This window comes from Corylus avellana, chromosome 3, assembly GCF_965113065.1.
Source record: "Corylus avellana chromosome 3, dhCorAvel1.hap1.2, whole genome shotgun sequence".
NCBI classification, from domain to species: Eukaryota; Viridiplantae; Streptophyta; class Magnoliopsida; order Fagales; family Betulaceae; genus Corylus; species Corylus avellana.
The window spans coordinates 17522086-17547141 of NC_142492.1; positions in this window are offsets into that span (position 1 = coordinate 17522086).

A 25056-nucleotide genomic window follows, 5' to 3' on the forward strand; every position below is an offset into this window, starting at 1 on the left:
ACGTTCTATTTTTTCACAACCAGGAGCGAAACCCTAGCCCGAACAAAATGGTCGTACGCGAAGTGAAATTTTTTGGCTCGAAATTTTACGAGCTTGTGCAGAACTTCTAGGCAATCATTTCGGCAGGTGACACGAAGTGATTCGAGTTCGTTTGCCCCCCCCATTTTCTTTAACGAACGATAACTTTTTCTGAAAATAATAAGTGCCCCGATCCCGGCCGAAACAACTCGAATTACACTTCGAGACCCGCCGACATGATCGCCACGATGCACACAGCAAATCGGACGACGTTGTATTTTTTCACAACCAGGACCGAAACCCTAGGCGGAACAAAATGGTCGTACGCGAAGTGAAATTTTTTGGCTCGAAATTTTACGAGCTTGTGCAGAACTTCTAGGCAATCATATCGGCAGGTGACACGAAGTGATTCGAGTTCGTTTGCCCCCCCATTTTCTTTAACGAACGATAACTTTTTCTGAAAATAACAAGTGCCCCGATCCCGGCCGAAACGACTCGAATTACACTTCGAGACCCGCCGACATGATCGCCACGATGCACAGAGCAAATCGGACGACGTTGTATTTTTTCACAACCAGGACCGAAACCCTAGCCCGAACAAAATGGTCGTACGCGAAGTGAAATTTTTTGGCTCGAAATTTTACGAGCTTGTGCAGAACTTCTAGGCAATCATATCGGCAGGTGACACGAAGTGATTCGAGTTCGTTTGCCCCCCCATTTTCCTTAACGAACGATAACTTTTTCTGAAAATAACAAGTGCCCCGATCCCGGCCGAAACGACTCGAATTACACTTCGAGACCCGCCGACATGATCGCCACGATGCACAGAGCAAATCGGACGACGTTCTATTTTTTCACAACCAAGACCGAAACCCTAGCCCGAACAAAATGGTCGCACGCGAAGTGAAATTTTTTGGCTCGAAATTTTACGAGCTTGTGCAGAACTTCTAGGCAATCATATCGGCAGGTGACACGAAGTGATTCGAGTTCGTTTGCCCCCCCATTTTCTTTAACGAACGATAACTTTTTCTGAAAATAACAAGTGCCCCGATCCCGGCCGAAACGACTCGAATTACACTTCGAGACCCGCCGACATGATCGCCACGATGCACACAGCAAATCGGACGACGTTGTATTTTTTCACAACCAGGACCGAAACCCTAGGCGGAACAAAATGGTCGTACGCGAAGTGAAATTTTTTGGCTCGAAATTTTACGAGCTTGTGCAGAACTTCTAGGCAATCATATCGGCAGGTGACACGAAGTGATTCGAGTTCGTTTGCCCCCCCATTTTCTTTAACGAACGATAACTTTTTCTGAAAATAACAAGTGCCCCGATCCCGGCCGAAACGACTCGAATTACACTTCGAGACCCGCCGACATGATCGCCACGATGCACGCAGCAAATCGGACGACGTTGTATTTTTTCACAACCAGGACCGAAACCCTAGGCGGAACAAAATGGTCGTACGCGAAGTGAAATTTTTTGGCTCGAAATTTTACGAGCTTGTGCAGAACTTCTAGGCAATCATATCGGCAGGTGACACGAAGTGATTCGAGTTCGTTTGCCCCCCCATTTTCTTTAACGAACGATAACTTTTTCTGAAAATAACAAGTGCCCCGATCCCGGCCGAAACGACTCGAATTACACTTCGAGACCCGCCGACATGATCGCCACGATGCACAGAGCAAATCGGACGACGTTCTATTTTTTCACAACCAGGACCGAAACCCTAGCTCGAACAAAATGGTCGTACGCGAAGTGAAATTTTTTGGCTCGAAATTTTACGAGCTTGTGCAGAACTTCTAGGCAATCATATCGGCAGGTGACACGAAGTGATTCGAGTTCGTTTGCCCCCCCATTTTCTTTAACGAACGATAACTTTTTCAGAAAATAACAAGTGCCCCGATCCCGGCCGAAACGACTCGAATTACACTTCGAGACCCGCCGACATGATCGCCACGATGCACAGAGCAAATCGGACGACGTTGTATTTTTTCACAACCAGGACCGAAACCCTAGCCCGAACAAAATGGTCGTACGCGAAGTGAAATTTTTTGGCTCGAAATTTTACGAGCTTGTGCAGAACTTCTAGGCAATCATATCGGCAGGTGACACGAAGTGATTCGAGTTCGTTTGCCCCCCCATTTTCTTTAACGAACGATAACTTTTTCTGAAAATAACAAGTGCCCCGATCCCGGCCGAAACGACTCAAATTACACTTCGAGACCCGCCGACATGATCGCCACGATGCACATAGCAAATCGGACGACGTTCTATTTTTTCACAACCAGGACCGAAACCCTAGCCCGAACAAAATGGTCGCACGCGAAGTGAAATTTTTTGGCTCGAAATTTTACGAGCTTGTGCAGAACTTCTAGGCAATCATATCGGCAGGTGACACGAAGTGATTCGAGTTCGTTTGCCCCCCCATTTTCTTTAACGAACGATAACTTTTTCTGAAAATAACAAGTGCCCCGATCCCGGCCGAAACGACTCGAATTACACTTCGAGACCCGCCGACATGATCGCCACGATGCACACAGCAAATCGGACGACGTTGTATTTTTTCACAACCAGGACCGAAACCCTAGGCGGAACAAAATGGTCGTACGCGAAGTGAAATTTTTTGGCTCGAAATTTTACGAGCTTGTGCAGAACTTCTAGGCAATCATATCGGCAGGTGACACGAAGTGATTCGAGTTCGTTTGCCCCCCCCATTTTCTTTAACGAACGATAACTTTTACTGAAAATAACAAGTGCCCCGATCCCGGCCGAAACGACTCGAATTACACTTCGAGACCCGCCGACATGATTGCCACGATGCACAGAGCAAATCGGACGACGTTATATTTTTTCACAACCAGGACCGAAACCCAAGCCCGAACAAAATGGTCGTACGCGAAGTGAAATTTTTTGGCTCGAAATTTTACGAGCTTGTGCAGAACTTCTAGGCAATCATATCGGCAGGTGACACGAAGTGATTCGAGTTCGTTTGCCCCCCCATTTTCTTTAACGAACGATAACTTTTTCTGAAAATAACAAGTGCCCCGATCCCGGCCGAAACGACTCGAATTACACTTCGAGACCCGCCGACATGATCGCCACGATGCACAGAGCAAATCGGACGACGTTCTATTTTTTCACAACCAGGACCGAAACCCTAGCCCGAACAAAATGGTCGTACGCGAAGTGAAATTTTTTGGCTCGAAGTTTTACGAGCTTGTGCAGAACTTCTAGGCAATCATTTCGGCAGGTGACACGAAGTGATTCGAGTTCGTTTGCCCCCCCCCCCATTTTCTTTAACGAACGATAACTTTTTCTGAAAATAATAAGTGCCCCGATCCCGGCCGAAACGACTCGAATTACACTTCGAGACCCGCCGACATGATCGCCACGATGCACACAGCAAATCGGACGACGTTGTATTTTTTCACAACCAGGACCGAAACCCTAGCCCGAACAAAATGGTCGTACGCGAAGTGAGATTTTTTGGCTCGAAATTTTACGAGCTTGTGCAGAACTTCTAGGCAATCATATCGGCAGGTGACACGAAGTGATTCGAGTTCGTTTGCCCCCCCATTTTCTTTAACGAACGATAACTTTTTCTGAAAATAACAAGTGCCCCGATCCCGGCCGAAACGACTCGAATTACACTTCGAGACCCGCCGACATGATCGCCACGATGCACAGAGCAAATCGGACGACGTTCTATTTTTTCACAACCAGGACCGAAACCCTAGCCCGAACAAAATGGTCGTACGCGAAGTGAAATTTTTTGGCTCGAAATTTTACGAGCTTGTGCAGAACTTCTAGGCAATCATATCGGCAGGTGACACGAAGTGATTCGAGTTCGTTTGCCCCCCCATTTTCTTTAACGAACGATAACTTTTTCTGAAAATAACAAGTGCCCCGATCCCGGCCGAAACGACTCGAATTACACTTCGAGACCCGCCGACATGATCGCCACGATGCACAGAGCAAATCGGACGACGTTCTATTTTTTCACAACCAGGACCGAAACCCTAGCCCGAACAAAATGGTCGTACGCGAAGTGAAATTTTTTGGCTCGAAATTTTACGAGCTTGTGCAGAACTTCTAGGCAATCATATCGGCAGGTGACACGAAGTGATTCGAGTTCGTTTGCCCCCCCATTTTCTTTAACGAACGATAACTTTTTCTGAAAATAACAAGTGCCCCGATCCCGGCCGAAACGACTCGAATTACACTTCGAGACCCGCCGACATGATCGCCACGATGCACACAGCAAATCGGACGACGTTGTATTTTTTCACAACCAGGACCGAAACCCTAGGCGGAACAAAATGGTCGTACGCGAAGTGAAATTTTTTGGCTCGAAATTTTACGAGCTTGTGCAGAACTTCTAGGCAATCATATCGGCAGGTGACACGAAGTGATTCGAGTTCGTTTGCCCCCCCATTTTCTTTAACGAACGATAACTTTTTCTGAAAATAACAAGTGCCCCGATCCCGGCCGAAACGACTCGAATTACACTTCGAGACCCGCCGACATGATCGCCACGATGCACACAGCAAATCGGACGACGTTGTATTTTTTCACAACCAGGACCGAAACCCTAGGCGGAACAAAATGGTCGTACGCGAAGTGAAATTTTTTGGCTCGAAATTTTACGAGCTTGTGCAGAACTTCTAGGCAATCATATCGGCAGGTGACACGAAGTGATTCGAGTTCGTTTGCCCCCCCATTTTCTTTAACGAACGATAACTTTTTCCGAAAATAACAAGTGCCCCGATTCCGGCCGAAACGACTCGAATTACACTTCGAGACCCGCCGACATGATCGCCACGATGCACAGAGCAAATCGGACGACGTTCTATTTTTTCACAACCAGGACCGAAACCCTAGCCCGAACAAAATGGTCGTACGCGAAGTGAAATTTTTTGGCTCGAAATTTTACAAGCTTGTGCAGAACTTCTAGGCAATCATATCGGCAGGTGACACGAAGTGATTCGAGTTCGTTTGCCCCCCCATTTTCCTTAACGAACGATAACTTTTTCTGAAAATAACAAGTGCCCCGATCCCGGCCGAAACGACTCGAATTACACTTCGAGACCCGCCGACATGATCGCCACGATGCACAGAGCAAATCGGACGACGTTGTATTTTTTCACAACCAGGACCGAAACCCTAGGCGGAACAAAATGGTCGTACGCGAAGTGAAATTTTTTGGCTCGAAATTTTACGAGCTTGTGCAGAACTTCTAGGCAATCATATCGGCAGGTGACACGAAGTGATTCGAGTTCGTTTGCCCCCCCCCATTTTCTTTAACGAACGATAACTTTTACTGAAAATAACAAGTGCCCCGATCCCGGCCGAAACGACTCGAATTACACTTCGAGACCCGCCGACATGATCGCCACGATGCACAGAGCAAATCGGACGACGTTGTATTTTTTCACAACCAGGACCGAAACCCAAGCCCGAACAAAATGGTCGTACGCGAAGTGAAATTTTTTGGCTCGAAATTTTACGAGCTTGTGCAGAACTTCTAGGCAATCATATCGGCAGGTGACACGAAGTGATTCGAGTTCGTTTGCCCCCCCATTTTCTTTAACGAACGATAACTTTTTCTGAAAATAACAAGTGCCCCGATCCTGGCCGAAACGACTCGAATTACACTTCGAGACCCGCCGACATGATCGCCACGATGCACAGAGCAAATCGGACGACGTTCTATTTTTTCACAACCAGGACCGAAACCCTAGCCCGAACAAAATGGTCGTACGCGAAGTGAAATTTTTTGGCTCGAAATTTTACGAGCTTGTGCAGAACTTCTAGGCAATCATTTCGGCAGGTGACACGAAGTGATTCGAGTTCGTTTGCCCCCCCCCATTTTCTTTAACGAACGATAACTTTTTCTGAAAATAATATGTGCCCCGATCCCGGCCGAAACGACTCGAATTACACTTCGAGACCCGCCGACATGATCGCCACGATGCACACAGCAAATCGGACGACGTTGTATTTTTTCACAACCAGGACCGAAACCCTAGCCCGAACAAAATGGTCGTACGCGAAGTGAAATTTTTTGGCTCGAAATTTTACGAGCTTGTGCAGAACTTCTAGGCAATCATATCGGCAGGTGACACGAAGTGATTCGAGTTCGTTTGCCCCCCCATTTTCTTTAACGAACGATAACTTTTTCTGAAAATAACAAGTGCCCCGATCCCGGCCGAAACGACACGAATTACACTTCGAGACCCGCCGACATGATCGCCACGATGCACAGAGCAAATCGGACGACGTTCTATTTTTTCACAACCAGGACCGAAACCCTAGCCCGAACAAAATGGTCGTACGCGAAGTGAAATTTTTTGGCTCGAAATTTTACGAGCTTGTGCAGAACTTCTAGGCAATCATATCGGCAGGTGACACGAAGTGATTCGAGTTCGTTTGCCCCCCCATTTTCTTTAACGAACGATAACTTTTTCTGAAAATAACAAGTGCCCCGATCCCGGCCGAAACGACTCGAATTACACTTCGAGACCCGCCGACATGATCGCCACGATGCACAGAGCAAATCGGACGACGTTCTATTTTTTCACAACCAGGACCGAAACCCTAGCCCGAACAAAATGGTCGTACGCGAAGTGAAATTTTTTGGCTCGAAATTTTACGAGCTTGTGCAGAACTTCTAGGCAATCATATCGGCAGGTGACACGAAGTGATTCGAGTTCGTTTGCCCCCCCATTTTCTTTAACGAACGATAACTTTTTCTGAAAATAACAAGTGCCCCGATCCCGGCCGAAACGACTCGAATTACACTTCGAGACCCGCCGACATGATCGCCACGATGCACACAGCAAATCGGACGACGTTGTATTTTTTCACAACCAGGACCGAAACCCTAGGCGGAACAAAATGGTCGTACGCGAAGTGAAATTTTTTGGCTCGAAATTTTACGAGCTTGTGCAGAACTTCTAGGCAATCATATCGGCAGGTGACACGAAGTGATTCGAGTTCGTTTGCCCCCCCATTTTCTTTAACGAACGATAACTTTTTCCGAAAATAACAAGTGCCCCGATTCCGGCCGAAACGACTCGAATTACACTTCGAGACCCGCCGACATGATCGCCACGATGCACAGAGCAAATCGGACGACGTTCTATTTTTTCACAACCAGGATCGAAACCCTAGCCCGAACAAAATGGTCGTACGCGAAGTGAAATTTTTTGGCTCGAAATTTTACAAGCTTGTGCAGAACTTCTAGGCAATCATATCGGCAGGTGACACGAAGTGATTCGAGTTCGTTTGCCCCCCCATTTTCCTTAACGAACGATAACTTTTTCTGAAAATAACAAGTGCCCCGATCCCGGCCGAAACGACTCGAATTACACTTCGAGACCCGCCGACATGATCGCCACGATACACACAGCACATCGGACGACGTTGTATTTTTTCACAACCAGGGCCGAAACCCTAGCCCGAACAAAATGGTCGTACGCGAAGTGAAATTTTTTGGCTCGAAATTTTACGAGCTTGTGCAGAACTTCTAGGCAATCATATCGGCAGGTGACACGAAGTGATTCGAGTTCGTTTGCCCCCCCATTTTCTTTAACGAACGATAACTTTTTCTGAAAATAACAAGTGCTCCGATCCCGGCCGAAACGACTCGAATTACACTTCGAGACCCGCCGACATGATCGCCACGATACACACAGCACATCGGACGACGTTGTATTTTTTCACAACCAGGACCGAAACCCTAGCCCGAACAAAATGGTCGCACGCGAAGTGAAATTTTTTGGCTCGAAATTTTACGAGCTTGTGCAGAACTTCTAGGCAATGATATCGGCAGGTGACACGAAGTGATTCGAGTTCGTTTGCCCCCCCATTTTCTTTAACGAACGATAACTTTTTCTGAAAATAACAAGTGCCCCGATCCCGGCCGAAACGACTCGAATTACACTTCGAGACCCGCCGACATGATCGCCACGATGCACAGAGCAAATCGGACGACGTTCTATTTTTTCACAACCAGGACCGAAACCCTAGCCCGAACAAAATGGTCGTACGCGAAGTGAAATTTTTTGGCTCGAAATTTTACAAGCTTGTGCAGAACTTCTAGGCAATCATATCGGCAGGTGACACGAAGTGATTCGAGTTCGTTTGACCCCCCATTTTCTTTAACGAACGATAACTTTTTCCGAAAATAACAAGTGCCCCGATCCCGGCCGAAACGACTCGAATTACACTTCGAGATCCGCCGACATGATCGCCACGATGCACAGAGCAAATCGGACGACGTTCTATTTTTTCACAACCAGGACCGAAACCCTAGCCCGAACAAAATGGTCGTACGCGAAGTGAAATTTTTTGGCTCGAAATTTTACGAGCTTGTGCAGAACTTCTAGGCAATCATATCGGCAGGTGACACGAAGTGATTCGAGTTCGTTTGACCCCCCATTTTCTTTAACGAACGATAACTTTTTCCGAAAATAACAAGTGCCCCGATCCCGGCCGAAACGACTCGAATTACACTTCGAGACCCGCCGACATGATCGCCACGATGCACAGAGCAAATCGGACGACGTTCTATTTTTTCACAACCAGGACCGAAACCCTAGCCCGAACAAAATGGTCGTACGCGAAGTGAAATTTTTTGGCTCGAAATTTTACGAGCTTGTGCAGAACTTCTAGGCAATCATATCGGCTGGTGACACGAAGTGATTCGAGTTCGTTTGCCCCCCCATTTTCTTTAACGATCGATAACTTTTTCTGAAAATAACAAGTGCCCCGATCTCGGCCGAAACGACTCGAATTACACTTCGCCGACATGATCGCCACGATGCACACAGCAAATCGGACGACGTTGTATTTTTTCACAACCAGGACCGAAACCCTAGCCCGAACAAAATGGTCGTACGCGAAGTGAAATTTTTTGGCTCGAAATTTTACGAGCTTGTGCAGAACTTCTAGGCAATCATATCGGCAGGTGACACGAAGTGATTCGAGTTCGTTTGCCCCCCCATTTTCTTTAACGAACGATAACTTTTTCTGAAAATAACAAGTGCCCCGATCCCGGCCGAAACGACTCGAATTACACTTCGAGACCCGCCGACATGATCGCCACGATGCACAGAGCAAATCGGACGACGTTCTATTTTTTCACAACCAGGACCGAAACCCTAGCCCGAACAAAATGGTCGTACGCGAAGTGAAATTTTTTGGCTCGAAATTTTACGAGCTTGTGCAGAACTTCTAGGCAATCATATCGGCAGGTGACACGAAGTGATTCGAGTTCGTTTGCCCCCCCATTTTCTTTAACGAACGATAACTTTTTCTGAAAATAACAAGTGCCCCGATCCCGGCCGAAACGACTCGAATTACACTTCGAGACCCGCCGACATGATCGCCACGATGCACAGAGCAAATCGGACGACGTTCTATTTTTTCACAACCAGGACCGAAACCCTAGCCCGAACAAAATGGTCGTACGCGAAGTGAAATTTTTTGGCTCGAAATTTTACGAGCTTGTGCAGAACTTCTAGGCAATCATATCGGCAGGTGACACGAAGTGATTCGAGTTCGTTTGCCCCCCCATTTTCTTTAACGAACGATAACTTTTTCTGAAAATAACAAGTGCCCCGATCCCGGCCGAAACGACTCGAATTACACTTCGAGACCCGCCGACATGATCGCCACGATGCACACAGCAAATCGGACGACGTTGTATTTTTTCACAACCAGGACCGAAACCCTAGGCGGAACAAAATGGTCGTACGCGAAGTGAAATTTTTTGGCTCGAAATTTTACGAGCTTGTGCAGAACTTCTAGGCAATCATATCGGCAGGTGACACGAAGTGATTCGAGTTCGTTTGCCCCCCCATTTTCTTTAACGAACGATAACTTTTTCCGAAAATAACAAGTGCCCCGATTCCGGCCGAAACGACTCGAATTACACTTCGAGACCCGCCGACATGATCACCACGATGCACAGAGCAAATCGGACGACGTTCTATTTTTTCACAACCAGGATCGAAACCCTAGCCCGAACAAAATGGTAGTACGCGAAGTGAAATTTTTTGGCTCGAAATTTTACAAGCTTGTGCAGAACTTCTAGGCAATCATATCGGCAGGTGACACGAAGTGATTCGAGTTCGTTTGCCCCCCCATTTTCCTTAACGAACGATAACTTTTTCTGAAAATAACAAGTGCCCCGATCCCGGCCGAAACGACTCGAATTACACTTCGAGACCCGCCGACATGATCGCCACGATGCACAGAGCAAATCGGACGACGTTGTATTTTTTCACAACCAGGACCGAAACCCTAGGCGGAACAAAATGGTCGTACGCGAAGTGAAATTTTTTGGCTCGAAATTTTACGAGCTTGTGCAGAACTTCTAGGCAATCATATCGGCAGGTGACACGAAGTGATTCGAGTTCGTTTGCCCCCCATTTTCTTTAACGAACGATAACTTTTTCTGAAAATAACAAGTGCCCCGATCCCGGCCGAAACGACTCGAATTACACTTCGAGACCCGCCGACATGATCGCCACGATGCACAGAGCAAATCGGACGACGTTGTATTTTTTCACAACCAGGGCCGAAACCCTAGCCCGAACAAAATGGTCGTACGCGAAGTGAAATTTTTTGGCTCGAAATTTTACGAGCTTGTGCAGAACTTCTAGGCAATCATATCGGCAGGTGACACGAAGTGATTCGAGTTCGTTTGCCCCCCCATTTTCTTTAACGAACGATAACTTTTTCTGAAAATAACAAGTGCTCCGATCCCGGCCGAAACGACTCGAATTACACTTCGAGACCCGCCGACATGATCGCCACGATACACACAGCACATCGGACGACGTTGTATTTTTTCACAACCAGGACCGAAACCCTAGCCCGAACAAAATGGTCGCACGCGAAGTGAAATTTTTTGGCTCGAAATTTTACGAGCTTGTGCAGAACTTCTAGGCAATGATATCGGCAGGTGACACGAAGTGATTCGAGTTCGTTTGCCCCCCCATTTTCTTTAACGAACGATAACTTTTTCTGAAAATAACAAGTGCCCCGATCCCGGCCGAAACGACTCGAATTACACTTCGAGACCCGCCGACATGATCGCCACGATGCACAGAGCAAATCGGACGACGTTCTATTTTTTCACAACCAGGACCGAAACCCTAGCCCGAACAAAATGGTCGTACGCGAAGTGAAATTTTTTGGCTCGAAATTTTACAAGCTTGTGCAGAACTTCTAGGCAATCATATCGGCAGGTGACACGAAGTGATTCGAGTTCGTTTGACCCCCCATTTTCTTTAACGAACGATAACTTTTTCCGAAAATAACAAGTGCCCCGATCCCGGCCGAAACGACTCGAATTACACTTCGAGATCCGCCGACATGATCGCCACGATGCACAGAGCAAATCGGACGACGTTCTATTTTTTCACAACCAGGACCGAAACCCTAGCCCGAACAAAATGGTCGTACGCGAAGTGAAATTTTTTGGCTCGAAATTTTACGAGCTTGTGCAGAACTTCTAGGCAATCATATCGGCAGGTGACACGAAGTGATTCGAGTTCGTTTGACCCCCCATTTTCTTTAACGAACGATAACTTTTTCCGAAAATAACAAGTGCCCCGATCCCGGCCGAAACGACTCGAATTACACTTCGAGACCCGCCGACATGATCGCCACGATGCACAGAGCAAATCGGACGACGTTCTATTTTTTCACAACCAGGACCGAAACCCTAGCCCGAACAAAATGGTCGTACGCGAAGTGAAATTTTTTGGCTCGAAATTTTACGAGCTTGTGCAGAACTTCTAGGCAATCATATCGGCTGGTGACACGAAGTGATTCGAGTTCGTTTGCCCCCCCATTTTCTTTAACGATCGATAACTTTTTCTGAAAATAACAAGTGCCCCGATCTCGGCCGAAACGACTCGAATTACACTTCGCCGACATGATCGCCACGATGCACACAGCAAATCGGACGACGTTGTATTTTTTCACAACCAGGACCGAAACCCTAGCCCGAACAAAATGGTCGTACGCGAAGTGAAATTTTTTGGCTCGAAATTTTACGAGCTTGTGCAGAACTTCTAGGCAATCATATCGGCAGGTGACACGAAGTGATTCGAGTTCGTTTGCCCCCCCATTTTCTTTAACGATCGATAACTTTTTCTGAAAATAACAAGTGCCCCGATCTCGGCCGAAACGACTCGAATTACACTTCGCCGACATGATCGCCACGATGCACACAGCAAATCGGACGACGTTGTATTTTTTCACAACCAGGACCGAAACCCTAGCCCGAACAAAATGGTCGTACGCGAAGTGAAATTTTTTGGCTCGAAATTTTACGAGCTTGTGCAGAACTTCTAGGCAATCATATCGGCAGGTGACACGAAGTGATTCGAGTTCGTTTGCCCCCCCATTTTCTTTAACGAACGATAACTTTTTCTGAAAATAACAAGTGCCCCGATCCCAGCCGAAACGACTCGAATTACACTTCGAGACCCGCCGACATGATCGCCACGATGCACAGAGCAAATCGGACGACGTTGTATTTTTTCTCAACCCGGACCGAAACCCTAGCCCGAACAAAATGGTCGTACGCGAAGTGAAATTTTTTGGCTCGAAATTTTACGAGCTTGTGCAGAACTTCTAGGCAATCATATCGGCAGGTGACACGAAGTGATTCGAGTTCGTTTGCCCCCCCATTTTCTTTAACGAACGATAACTTTTTCTGAAAATAACAAGTGCCCCGATCCCGGCCGAAACGACTCGAATTACACTTCGAGACCCGCCGACATGATCGCCACGATGCACAGAGCAAATCGGACGACGTTCTATTTTTTCACAACCAGGACCGAAACCCTAGCCCGAACAAAATGGTCGTACGCGAAGTGAAATTTTTTGGCTCGAAATTTTACGAGCTTGTGCAGAACTTCTAGGCAATCATATCGGCAGGTGACACGAAGTGATTCGAGTTCGTTTGCCCCCCCATTTTCTTTAACGAACGATAACTTTTTCTGAAAATAACAAGTGCCCCGATCCCGGCCGAAACGACTCGAATTACACTTCGAGACCCGCCGACATGATCGCCACGATGCACAGAGCAAATCGGACGACGTTCTATTTTTTCACAACCAGGACCGAAACCCTAGCCCGAACAAAATGGTCGTACGCGAAGTGAAATTTTTTGGCTCGAAATTTTACGAGCTTGTGCAGAACTTCTAGGCAATCATATCGGCAGGTGACACGAAGTGATTCGAGTTCGTTTGCCCCCCCATTTTCTTTAACGAACGATAACTTTTTCTGAAAATAACAAGTGCTCCGATCCCGGCCGAAACGACTCGAATTACACTTCGAGACCCGCCGACATGATCGCCACGATACACACAGCACATCGGACGACGTTGTATTTTTTCACAACCAGGACCGAAACCCTAGCCCGAACAAAATGGTCGCACGCGAAGTGAAATTTTTTGGCTCGAAATTTTACGAGCTTGTGCAGAACTTCTAGGCAATGATATCGGCAGGTGACACGAAGTGATTCGAGTTCGTTTGCCCCCCCATTTTCTTTAACGAACGATAACTTTTTCTGAAAATAACAAGTGCCCCGATCCCGGCCGAAACGACTCGAATTACACTTCGAGACCCGCCGACATGATCGCCACGATGCACAGAGCAAATCGGACGACGTTCTATTTTTTCACAACCAGGACCGAAACCCTAGCCCGAACAAAATGGTCGTACGCGAAGTGAAATTTTTTGGCTCGAAATTTTACAAGCTTGTGCAGAACTTCTAGGCAATCATATCGGCAGGTGACACGAAGTGATTCGAGTTCGTTTGACCCCCCATTTTCTTTAACGAACGATAACTTTTTCCGAAAATAACAAGTGCCCCGATCCCGGCCGAAACGACTCGAATTACACTTCGAGATCCGCCGACATGATCGCCACGATGCACAGAGCAAATCGGACGACGTTCTATTTTTTCACAACCAGGACCGAAACCCTAGCCCGAACAAAATGGTCGTACGCGAAGTGAAATTTTTTGGCTCGAAATTTTACGAGCTTGTGCAGAACTTCTAGGCAATCATATCGGCAGGTGACACGAAGTGATTCGAGTTCGTTTGCCCCCCCATTTTCTTTAACGATCGATAACTTTTTCTGAAAATAACAAGTGCCCCGATCTCGGCCGAAACGACTCGAATTACACTTCGCCGACATGATCGCCACGATGCACACAGCAAATCGGACGACGTTGTATTTTTTCACAACCAGGACCGAAACCCTAGCCCGAACAAAATGGTCGTACGCGAAGTGAAATTTTTTGGCTCGAAATTTTACGAGCTTGTGCAGAACTTCTAGGCAATCATATCGGCAGGTGACACGAAATGATTCGAGTTCGTTTGCCCCCCCATTTTCTTTAACGAACGATAACTTTTTCTGAAAATAACAAGTGCCCCGATCCCAGCCGAAACGACTCGAATTACACTTCGAGACCCGCCGACATGATCGCCACGATGCACAGAGCAAATCGGACGACGTTGTATTTTTTCTCAACCAGGACCGAAACCCTAGCCCGAACAAAATGGTCGTACGCGAAGTGAAATTTTTTGGCTCGAAATTTTACGAGCTTGTGCAGAACTTCTAGGCAATCATATCGGCAGGTGACACGAAGTGATTCGAGTTCGTTTGCCCCCCCATTTTCTTTAACGAACGATAACTTTTTCTGAAAATAACAAGTGCCCCGATCCCGGCCGAAACGACTCGAATTACACTTCGAGACCCGCCGACATGATCGCCACGATGCACAGAGCAAATCGGACGACGTTCTATTTTTTCACAACCAGGACCGAAACCCTAGCCCGAACAAAATGGTCGTACGCGAAGTGAAATTTTTTGGCTCGAAATTTTACGAGCTTGTGCAGAACTTCTAGGCAATCATATCGGCAGGTGACACGAAGTGATTCGAGTTCGTTTGCCCCCCCATTTTCTTTAACGAACGATAACTTTTTCTGAAAATAACAAGTGCCCCGATCCCGGCCGAAACGACTCGAATTACACTTCGAGACCCGCCGACATGATCGCCACGATGCACAGAGCAAATCGGACGACGTTCTATTTTTTCACAACCAGGACCGAAACCCTAGCCCGAACAAAATGGTCGTACGCGAAGTGAAATTTTTTGGCTCGAAATTTTACGAGCTTGGGCAGAACTTCTAGGCAATCATATCGGCAGGTGACACGAAGTGATTCGAGTTCGTTTGCCCCCCCATTTTCTTTAACGAACGATAACTTTTTCTGAAAATAACAAGTGCTCCGATCCCGGCCGAAACGACTCGAATTACACTTCGAGACCCGCCGACATGATCGCCACGATACACACAGCACATCGGACGACGTTGTATTTTTTCACAACCAGGACCGAAACCCTAGCCCGAACAAAATGGTCGCACGCGAAGTGAAATTTTTTGGCTCGAAATTTTACGAGCTTGTGCAGAACTTCTAGGCAATGATATCGGCAGGTGACACGAAGTGATTCGAGTTCGTTTGCCCCCCCATTTTCTTTAACGAACGATAACTTTTTCTGAAAATAACAAGTGCCCCGATCCCGGCCGAAACGACTCGAATTACACTTCGAGACCCGCCGACATGATCGCCACGATGCACAGAGCAAATCGGACGACGTTCTATTTTTTCACAACCAGGACCGAAACCCTAGCCCGAACAAAATGGTCGTACGCGAAGTGAAATTTTTTGGCTCGAAATTTTACAAGCTTGTGCAGAACTTCTAGGCAATCATATCGGCAGGTGACACGAAGTGATTCGAGTTCGTTTGACCCCCCATTTTCTTTAACGAACGATAACTTTTTCCGAAAATAACAAGTGCCCCGATCCCGGCCGAAACGACTCGAATTACACTTCGAGATCCGCCGACATGATCGCCACGATGCACAGAGCAAATCGGACGACGTTCTATTTTTTCACAACCAGGACCGAAACCCTAGCCCGAACAAAATGGTCGTACGCGAAGTGAAATTTTTTGGCTCGAAATTTTACGAGCTTGTGCAGAACTTCTAGGCAATCATATCGGCAGGTGACACGAAGTGATTCGAGTTCGTTTGACCCCCCATTTTCTTTAACGAACGATAACTTTTTCCGAAAATAACAAGTGCCCCGATCCCGGCCGAAACGACTCGAATTACACTTCGAGACCCGCCGACATGATCGCCACGATGCACAGAGCAAATCGGACGACGTTCTATTTTTTCACAACCAGGACCGAAACCCTAGCCCGAACAAAATGGTCGTACGCGAAGTGAAATTTTTTGGCTCGAAATTTTACGAGCTTGTGCAGAACTTCTAGGCAATCATATCGGCTGGTGACACGAAGTGATTCGAGTTCGTTTGCCCCCCCATTTTCTTTAACGATCGATAACTTTTTCTGAAAATAACAAGTGCCCCGATCTCGGCCGAAACGACTCGAATTACACTTCGCCGACATGATCGCCACGATGCACACAGCAAATCGGACGACGTTGTATTTTTTCACAACCAGGACCGAAACCCTAGGCGGAACAAAATGGTCGTACGCGAAGTGAAATTTTTTGGCTCGAAATTTTACGAGCTTGTGCAGAACTTCTAGGCAATCATATCGGCAGGTGACACGAAGTGATTCGAGTTCGTTTGCCCCCCCATTTTCTTTAACGATCGATAACTTTTTCTGAAAATAACAAGTGCCCCGATCTCGGCCGAAACGACTCGAATTACACTTCGCCGACATGATCGCCACGATGCACACAGCAAATCGGACGACGTTGTATTTTTTCACAACCAGGACCGAAACCCTAGCCCGAACAAAATGGTCGTACGCGAAGTGAAATTTTTTGGCTCGAAATTTTACGAGCTTGTGCAGAACTTCTAGGCAATCATATCGGCAGGTGACACGAAGTGATTCGAGTTCGTTTGCCCCCCCATTTTCTTTAACGAACGATAACTTTTTCTGAAAATAACAAGTGCCCCGATCCCGGCCGAAACGACTCGAATTACACTTCGAGACCCGCCGACATGATCGCCACGATGCACAGAGCAAATCGGACGACGTTCTATTTTTTCACAACCAGGACCGAAACCCTAGCCCGAACAAAATGGTCGTACGCGAAGTGAAATTTTTTGGCTCGAAATTTTACGAGCTTGTGCAGAACTTCTAGGCAATCATATCGGCAGGTGACACGAAGTGATTCGAGTTCGTTTGCCCCCCCCATTTTCTTTAACGAACGATAACTTTTTCTGAAAATAACAAGTGCCCCGATCCCGGCCGAAACGACTCGAATTACACTTCGAGACCCGCCGACATGATCGCCACGATGCACACAGCAAATCGGACGACGTTGTATTTTTTCACAACCAGGACCGAAACCCTAGGCGGAACAAAATGGTCGTACGCGAAGTGAAATTTTTTGGCTCGAAATTTTACGAGCTTGTGCAGAACTTCTAGGCAATCATATCGGCAGGTGACACGAAGTGATTCGAGTTCGTTTGCCCCCCCATTTTCTTTAACGAACGATAACTTTTTCTGAAAATAAGAAGTGCCCCGATCCCGGCCGAAACGACTCGAATTACACTTCGAGACCCGCCGACATGATCGCCACGATACACACAGCACATCGGACGACGTTGTATTTTTTCACAACCAGGACCGAAACCCTAGGCGGAACAAAATGGTCGTACGCGAAGTGAAATTTTTTGGCTCGAAATTTTACGAGCTTGTGCAGAACTTCTAGGCAATCATATCGGCAGGTGACACGAAGTGATTCGAGTTCGTTTGCCCCCCCATTTTCTTTAACGAACGATAACTTTTTCCGAAAATAACAAGTGCCCCGATCCCGGACGAAACGACTCGAATTACACTTCGAGACCCGCCGACATGATCGCCACGATGCACAGAGCAAATCGGACGACGTTGTATTTTTTCACAACCAGGACCGAAACCCTAGCCCGAACAAAATGGTCGTACGCGAAGTGAAATTTTTTGGCTCGAAATTTTACGAGCTTGTGCAGAACTTCTAGGCAATCATATCGGCAGGTGACACGAAGTGATTCGAGTTCGTTTGCCCCCCCATTTTCTTTAACGAACGATAACTTTTTCTGAAAATAACAAGTGCCCCGATCCCAGCCGAAACGACTCGAATTACACTTCGAGACCCGCCGACATGATCGCCACGATGCACAGAGCAAATCGGACGACGTTGTATTTTTTCTCAACCAGGACCGAAACCCTAGCCCGAACAAAATGGTCGTACGCGAAGTGAAATTTTTTGGCTCGAAATTTTACGAGCTTGTGCAGAACTTCTAGGCAATCATATCGGCAGGTGACACGAAGTGATTCGAGTTCGTTTGCCCCCCCATTTTCTTTAACGAACGATAACTTTTTCTGAAAATAACAAGTGCCCCTATCCCGGCCGAAACGACTCGAATTACACTTCGAGACCCGCCGACATGATCGCCACGATGCACAGAGCAAATCGGACGACGTTGTATTTTTTCACAACCAGGGCCGAAACCCTAGCCCGAACAAAATGGTCGTACGCGAAGTGAAATTTTTTGGCTCGAAATTTTACGAGCTTGTGCAGAACTTCTAGGCAATCATATCGGCAGGTGACACGAAGTGATTCGAGTTCGTTTGCCCCCCCATTTTCTTTAACGAACGATAACTTTTTCTGAAAATAACAAGTGCTCCGATCCCGGCCGAAACGACTCGAATTACACTTCGAGACCCGCCGACATGATCGCCACGATGCATAGAGCAAATCGGACGACGTTCTATTTTTTCACAACCAGGACCGAAACCCTAGCCCGAACAAAATGGTCGCACGCGAAGTGAAATTTTTTGGCTCGAAATTTTACGAGCTTGTGCAGAACTTCTAGGCAATCATATCGGCAGGTGACACAAAGTGATTCGAGTTCGTTTGCCCCCCCATTTTCTTTAACGAACGATAACTTTTTCTGAAAATAAGAAGTGCCCCGATCCCGGCCGAAACGACTCGAATTACACTTCGAGACCCGCCGACATGATCGCCACGATACACACAGCACATCGGACGACGTTGTATTTTTTCACAACCAGGACCGAAACCCTAGGCGGAACAAAATGGTCGTACGCGAAGTGAAATTTTTTGGCTCGAAATTTTACGAGCTTGTGCAGAACTTCTAGGCAATCATATCGGCAGGTGACACGAAGTGATTCGAGTTCGTTTGCCCCCCCATTTTCTTTAACGAACGATAACTTTTTCCGAAAATAACAAGTGCCCCGATCCCGGACGAAACGACTCGAATTACACTTCGAGACCCGCCGACATGATCGCCACGATGCACAGAGCAAATCGGACGACGTTGTATTTTTTCACAACTAGGACCGAAACCCTAGGCGGAACAAAATGGTCGTACGCGAAGTGAAATTTTTTGGCTCGAAATTTTACGAGCTTGTGCAGAACTTCTAGGCAATCATATCGGCAGGTGACACGAAGTGATTCGAGTTCGTTTGCCCCCCCATTTTCTTTAACGAACGATAACTTTTTCTGAAAATAACAAGTGCCCCGATCCCGGCCGAAACGACTCGAATTACACTTCGAGACCCGCCGACATGATCGCCACGATGCACACAGCAAATCGGACGACGTTGTATTTTTTCACAACCAGGACCGAAACCCTAGGCGGAACAAAATGGTCGTACGCGAAGTGAAATTTTTTGGCTCGAAATTTTACGAGCTTGTGCAGAACTTCTAGGCAATCATATCGGCAGGTGACACGAAGTGATTCGAGTTCGTTTGCCCCCCCATTTTCTTTAACGAACGATAACTTTTTCTGAAAATAAGAAGTGCCCCGATCCCGGCCGAAACGACTCGAATTACACTTCGAGACCCGCCGACATGATCGCCACGATACACACAGCACATCGGACGACGTTGTATTTTTTCACAACCAGGACCGAAACCCTAGGCGGAACAAAATGGTCGTACGCGAAGTGAAATTTTTTGGCTCGAAATTTTACGAGCTTGTGCAGAACTTCTAGGCAATCATATCGGCAGGTGACACGAAGTGATTCGAGTTCGTTTGCCCCCCCATTTTCTTTAACGAACGATAACTTTTTCCGAAAATAACAAGTGCCCCGATCCCGGACGAAACGACTCGAATTACACTTCGAGACCCGCCGACATGATCGCCACGATGCACAGAGCAAATCGGACGACGTTGTATTTTTTCACAACCAGGACCGAAACCCTAGCCCGAACAAAATGGTCGTACGCGAAGTGAAATTTTTTGGCTCGAAATTTTACGAGCTTGTGCAGAACTTCTAGGCAATCATATCGGCAGGTGACACGAAGTGATTCGAGTTCGTTTGCCCCCCCATTTTCTTTAACGAACGATAACTTTTTCTGAAAATAACAAGTGCCCCGATCCCAGCCGAAACGACTCGAATTACACTTCGAGACCCGCCGACATGATCGCCACGATGCACAGAGCAAATCGGACGACGTTGTATTTTTTCTCAACCAGGACCGAAACCCTAGCCCGAACAAAATGGTCGTACGCGAAGTGAAATTTTTTGGCTCGAAATTTTACGAGCTTGTGCAGAACTTCTAGGCAATCATATCGGCAGGTGACACGAAGTGATTCGAGTTCGTTTGCCCCCCCATTTTCTTTAACGAACGATAACTTTTTCTGAAAATAACAAGTGCCCCTATCCCGGCCGAAACGACTCGAATTACACTTCGAGACCCGCCGACATGATCGCCACGATGCACAGAGCAAATCGGACGACGTTGTATTTTTTCACAACCAGGGCCGAAACCCTAGCCCGAACAAAATGGTCGTACGCGAAGTGAAATTTTTTGGCTCGAAATTTTACGAGCTTGTGCAGAACTTCTAGGCAATCATATCGGCAGGTGACACGAAGTGATTCGAGTTCGTTTGCCCCCCCCATTTTCTTTAACGAACGATAACTTTTTCTGAAAATAACAAGTGCTCCGATCCCGGCCGAAACGACTCGAATTACACTTCGAGACCCGCCGACATGATCGCCACGATGCACAGAGCAAATCGGACGACGTTCTATTTTTTCACAACCAGGACCGAAACCCTAGCCCGAACAAAATGGTCGCACGCGAAGTGAAATTTTTTGGCTCGAAATTTTACGAGCTTGTGCAGAACTTCTAGGCAATCATATCGGCAGGTGACACAAAGTGATTCGAGTTCGTTTGCCCCCCCATTTTCTTTAACGAACGATAACTTTTTCTGAAAATAAGAAGTGCCCCGATCCCGGCCGAAACGACTCGAATTACACTTCGAGACCCGCCGACATGATCGCCACGATACACACAGCACATCGGACGACGTTGTATTTTTTCACAACCAGGACCGAAACCCTAGGCGGAACAAAATGGTCGTACGCGAAGTGAAATTTTTTGGCTCGAAATTTTACGAGCTTGTGCAGAACTTCTAGGCAATCATATCGGCAGGTGACACGAAGTGATTCGAGTTCGTTTGCCCCCCCATTTTCTTTAACGAACGATAACTTTTTCCGAAAATAACAAGTGCCCCGATCCCGGACGAAACGACTCGAATTACACTTCGAGACCCGCCGACATGATCGCCACGATGCACAGAGCAAATCGGACGACGTTGTATTTTTTCACAACCAGGACCGAAACCCTAGGCGGAACAAAATGGTCGTACGCGAAGTGAAATTTTTTGGCTCGAAATTTTACGAGCTTGTGCAGAACTTCTAGGCAATCATATCGGCAGGTGACACGAAGTGATTCGAGTTCGTTTGCCCCCCCATTTTCTTTAACGAACGATAACTTTTTCTGAAAATAACAAGTGCCCCGATCCCGGCCGAAACGACTCGAATTACACTTCGAGACCCGCCGACATGATCGCCACGATGCACACAGCAAATCGGACGACGTTGTATTTTTTCACAACCAGGACCGAAACCCTAGGCGGAACAAAATGGTCGTACGCGAAGTGAAATTTTTTGGCTCGAAATTTTACGAGCTTGTGCAGAACTTCTAGGCAATCATATCGGCAGGTGACACGAAGTGATACGAGTTCGTTTGCCCCCCCCATTTTCTTTAACGAACGATAACTTTTTCTGAAAATAACAAGTGCCCCGATCCCGGCCGAAACGACTCGAATTACACTTCGAGACCCGCCGACATGATCGCCACGATGCACAGAGCAAATCGGACGACGTTCTATTTTTTCACAACCAGGACCGAAACCCTAGCCCGAACAAAATGGTCGCACGCGAAGTGAAATTTTTTGGCTCGAAATTTTACGAGCTTGTGCAGAACTTCTAGGCAATCATATCGGCAGGTGACACGAAGTGATTCGAGTTCGTTTGCCCCCCCATTTTCTTTAACGATCGATAACTTTTTCTGAAAATAACAAGTGCCCCGATCCCGGCCGAAACGACTCGAATTACACTTCGAGACCCGCCGACATGATCGCCACGATGCACAGAGCAAATCGGACGACGTTGTATTTTTTCACAACCAGGACCGAAACCCTAGCCCGAACAAAATGGTCGTACGCGAAGTGAAATTTTTTGGCTCGAAATTTTACGAGCTTGTGCAGAACTTCTAGGCAATCATATCGGCAGGTGACACGAAGTGATTCGAGTTCGTTTGCCCCCCCATTTTCTTTAACGAACGATAACTTTTTCCGAAAATAACAAGTGCCCCGATCCCGGCCGAAACGACTCGAATTACACTTCGAGACCCGCCGACATGATCGCCACGATGCACAGAGCAAATCGGACGACGTTCTATTTTTTCACAACCAGGACCGAAACCCTAGCCCGAACAAAATGGTCGTACGCGAAGTGAAATTTTTTGGCTCGAAATTTTACAAGCTTGTGCAGAACTTCTAGGCAATCATATCGGCAGGTGACACGAAGTGATTCGAGTTCGTTTGACCCCCCATTTTCTTTAACGAACGATAACTTTTTCCAAAAATAACAAGTGCCCCGATCCCGGCCGAAACGACTCGAATTACACTTCGAGATCCGCCGACATGATCGCCACGATGCACAGAGCAAATCGGACGACGTTCTATTTTTTCACAACCAGGACCGAAACCCTAGCCCGAACAAAATGGTCGTACGCGAAGTGAAATTTTTTGGCTCGAAATTTTACGAGCTTGTGCAGAACTTCTAGGCAATCATATCGGCAGGTGACACGAAGTGATTCGAGTTCGTTTGACCCCCCATTTTCTTTAACGAACGATAACTTTTTCCGAAAATAACAAGTGCCCCGATCCCGGCCGAAACGACTCGAATTACACTTCGAGACCCGCCGACATGATCGCCACGATGCACAGAGCAAATCGGACGACGTTCTATTTTTTCACAACCAGGACCGAAACCCTAGCCCGAACAAAATGGTCGTACGCGAAGTGAAATTTTTTGGCTCGAAATTTTACGAGCTTGTGCAGAACTTCTAGGCAATCATATCGGCAGGTGACACGAAGTGATTCGAGTTCGTTTGCCCCCCCATTTTCTTTAACGATCGATAACTTTTTCTGAAAATAACAAGTGCCCCGATCTCGGCCGAAACGACTCGAATTACACTTCGCCGACATGATCGCCACGATGCACACAGCAAATCGGACGACGTTGTATTTTTTCACAACCAGGACCGAAACCCTAGCCCGAACAAAATGGTCGTACGCGAAGTGAAATTTTTTGGCTCGAAATTTTACGAGCTTGTGCAGAACTTCTAGGCAATCATATCGGCAGGTGACACGAAGTGATTCGAGTTCGTTTGCCCCCCCATTTTCTTTAACGATCGATAACTTTTTCTGAAAATAACAAGTGCCCCGATCTCGGCCGAAACGACTCGAATTACACTTCGCCGACATGATCGCCACGATGCACACAGCAAATCGGACGACGTTGTATTTTTTCACAACCAGGACCGAAACCCTAGCCCGAACAAAATGGTCGTACGCGAAGTGAAATTTTTTGGCTCGAAATTTTACGAGCTTGTGCAGAACTTCTAGGCAATCATATCGGCAGGTGACACGAAGTGATTCGAGTTCGTTTGCCCCCCCATTTTCTTTAACGAACGATAACTTTTTCTGAAAATAACAAGTGCCCCGATCCCGGCCGAAACGACTCGAATTACACTTCGAGACCCGCCGACATGATCGCCACGATGCACAGAGCAAATCGGACGACGTTGTATTTTTTCACAACCAGGACCGAAACCCTAGCCCGAACAAAATGGTCGTACGCGAAGTGAAATTTTTTGGCTCGAAATTTTACGAGCTTGTGCAGAACTTCTAGGCAATCATATCGGCAGGTGACACGAAGTGATTCGAGTTCGTTTGCCCCCCCATTTTCTTTAACGAACGATAACTTTTTCTGAAAATAACAAGTGCCCCGATCCCAGCCGAAACGACTCGAATTACACTTCGAGACCCGCCGACATGATCGCCACGATGCACAGAGCAAATCGGACGACGTTGTATTTTTTCTCAACCAGGACCGAAACCCTAGCCCGAACAAAATGGTCGTACGCGAAGTGAAATTTTTTGGCTCGAAATTTTACGAGCTTGTGCAGAACTTCTAGGCAATCATATCGGCAGGTGACACGAAGTGATTCGAGTTCGTTTGCCCCCCCATTTTCTTTAACGAACGATAACTTTTTCTGAAAATAACAAGTGCCCCGATCCCGGCCGAAACGACTCGAATTACACTTCGAGACCCGCCGACATGATCGCCACGATGCACAGAGCAAATCGGACGACGTTGTATTTTTTCACAACCAGGGCCGAAACCCTAGCCCGAACAAAATGGTCGTACGCGAAGTGAAATTTTTTGGCTCGAAATTTTACGAGCTTGTGCAGAACTTCTAGGCAATCATATCGGCAGGTGACACGAAGTGATTCGAGTTCGTTTGCCCCCCCATTTTCTTTAACGAACGATAACTTTTTCTGAAAATAACAAGTGCTCCGATCCCGGCC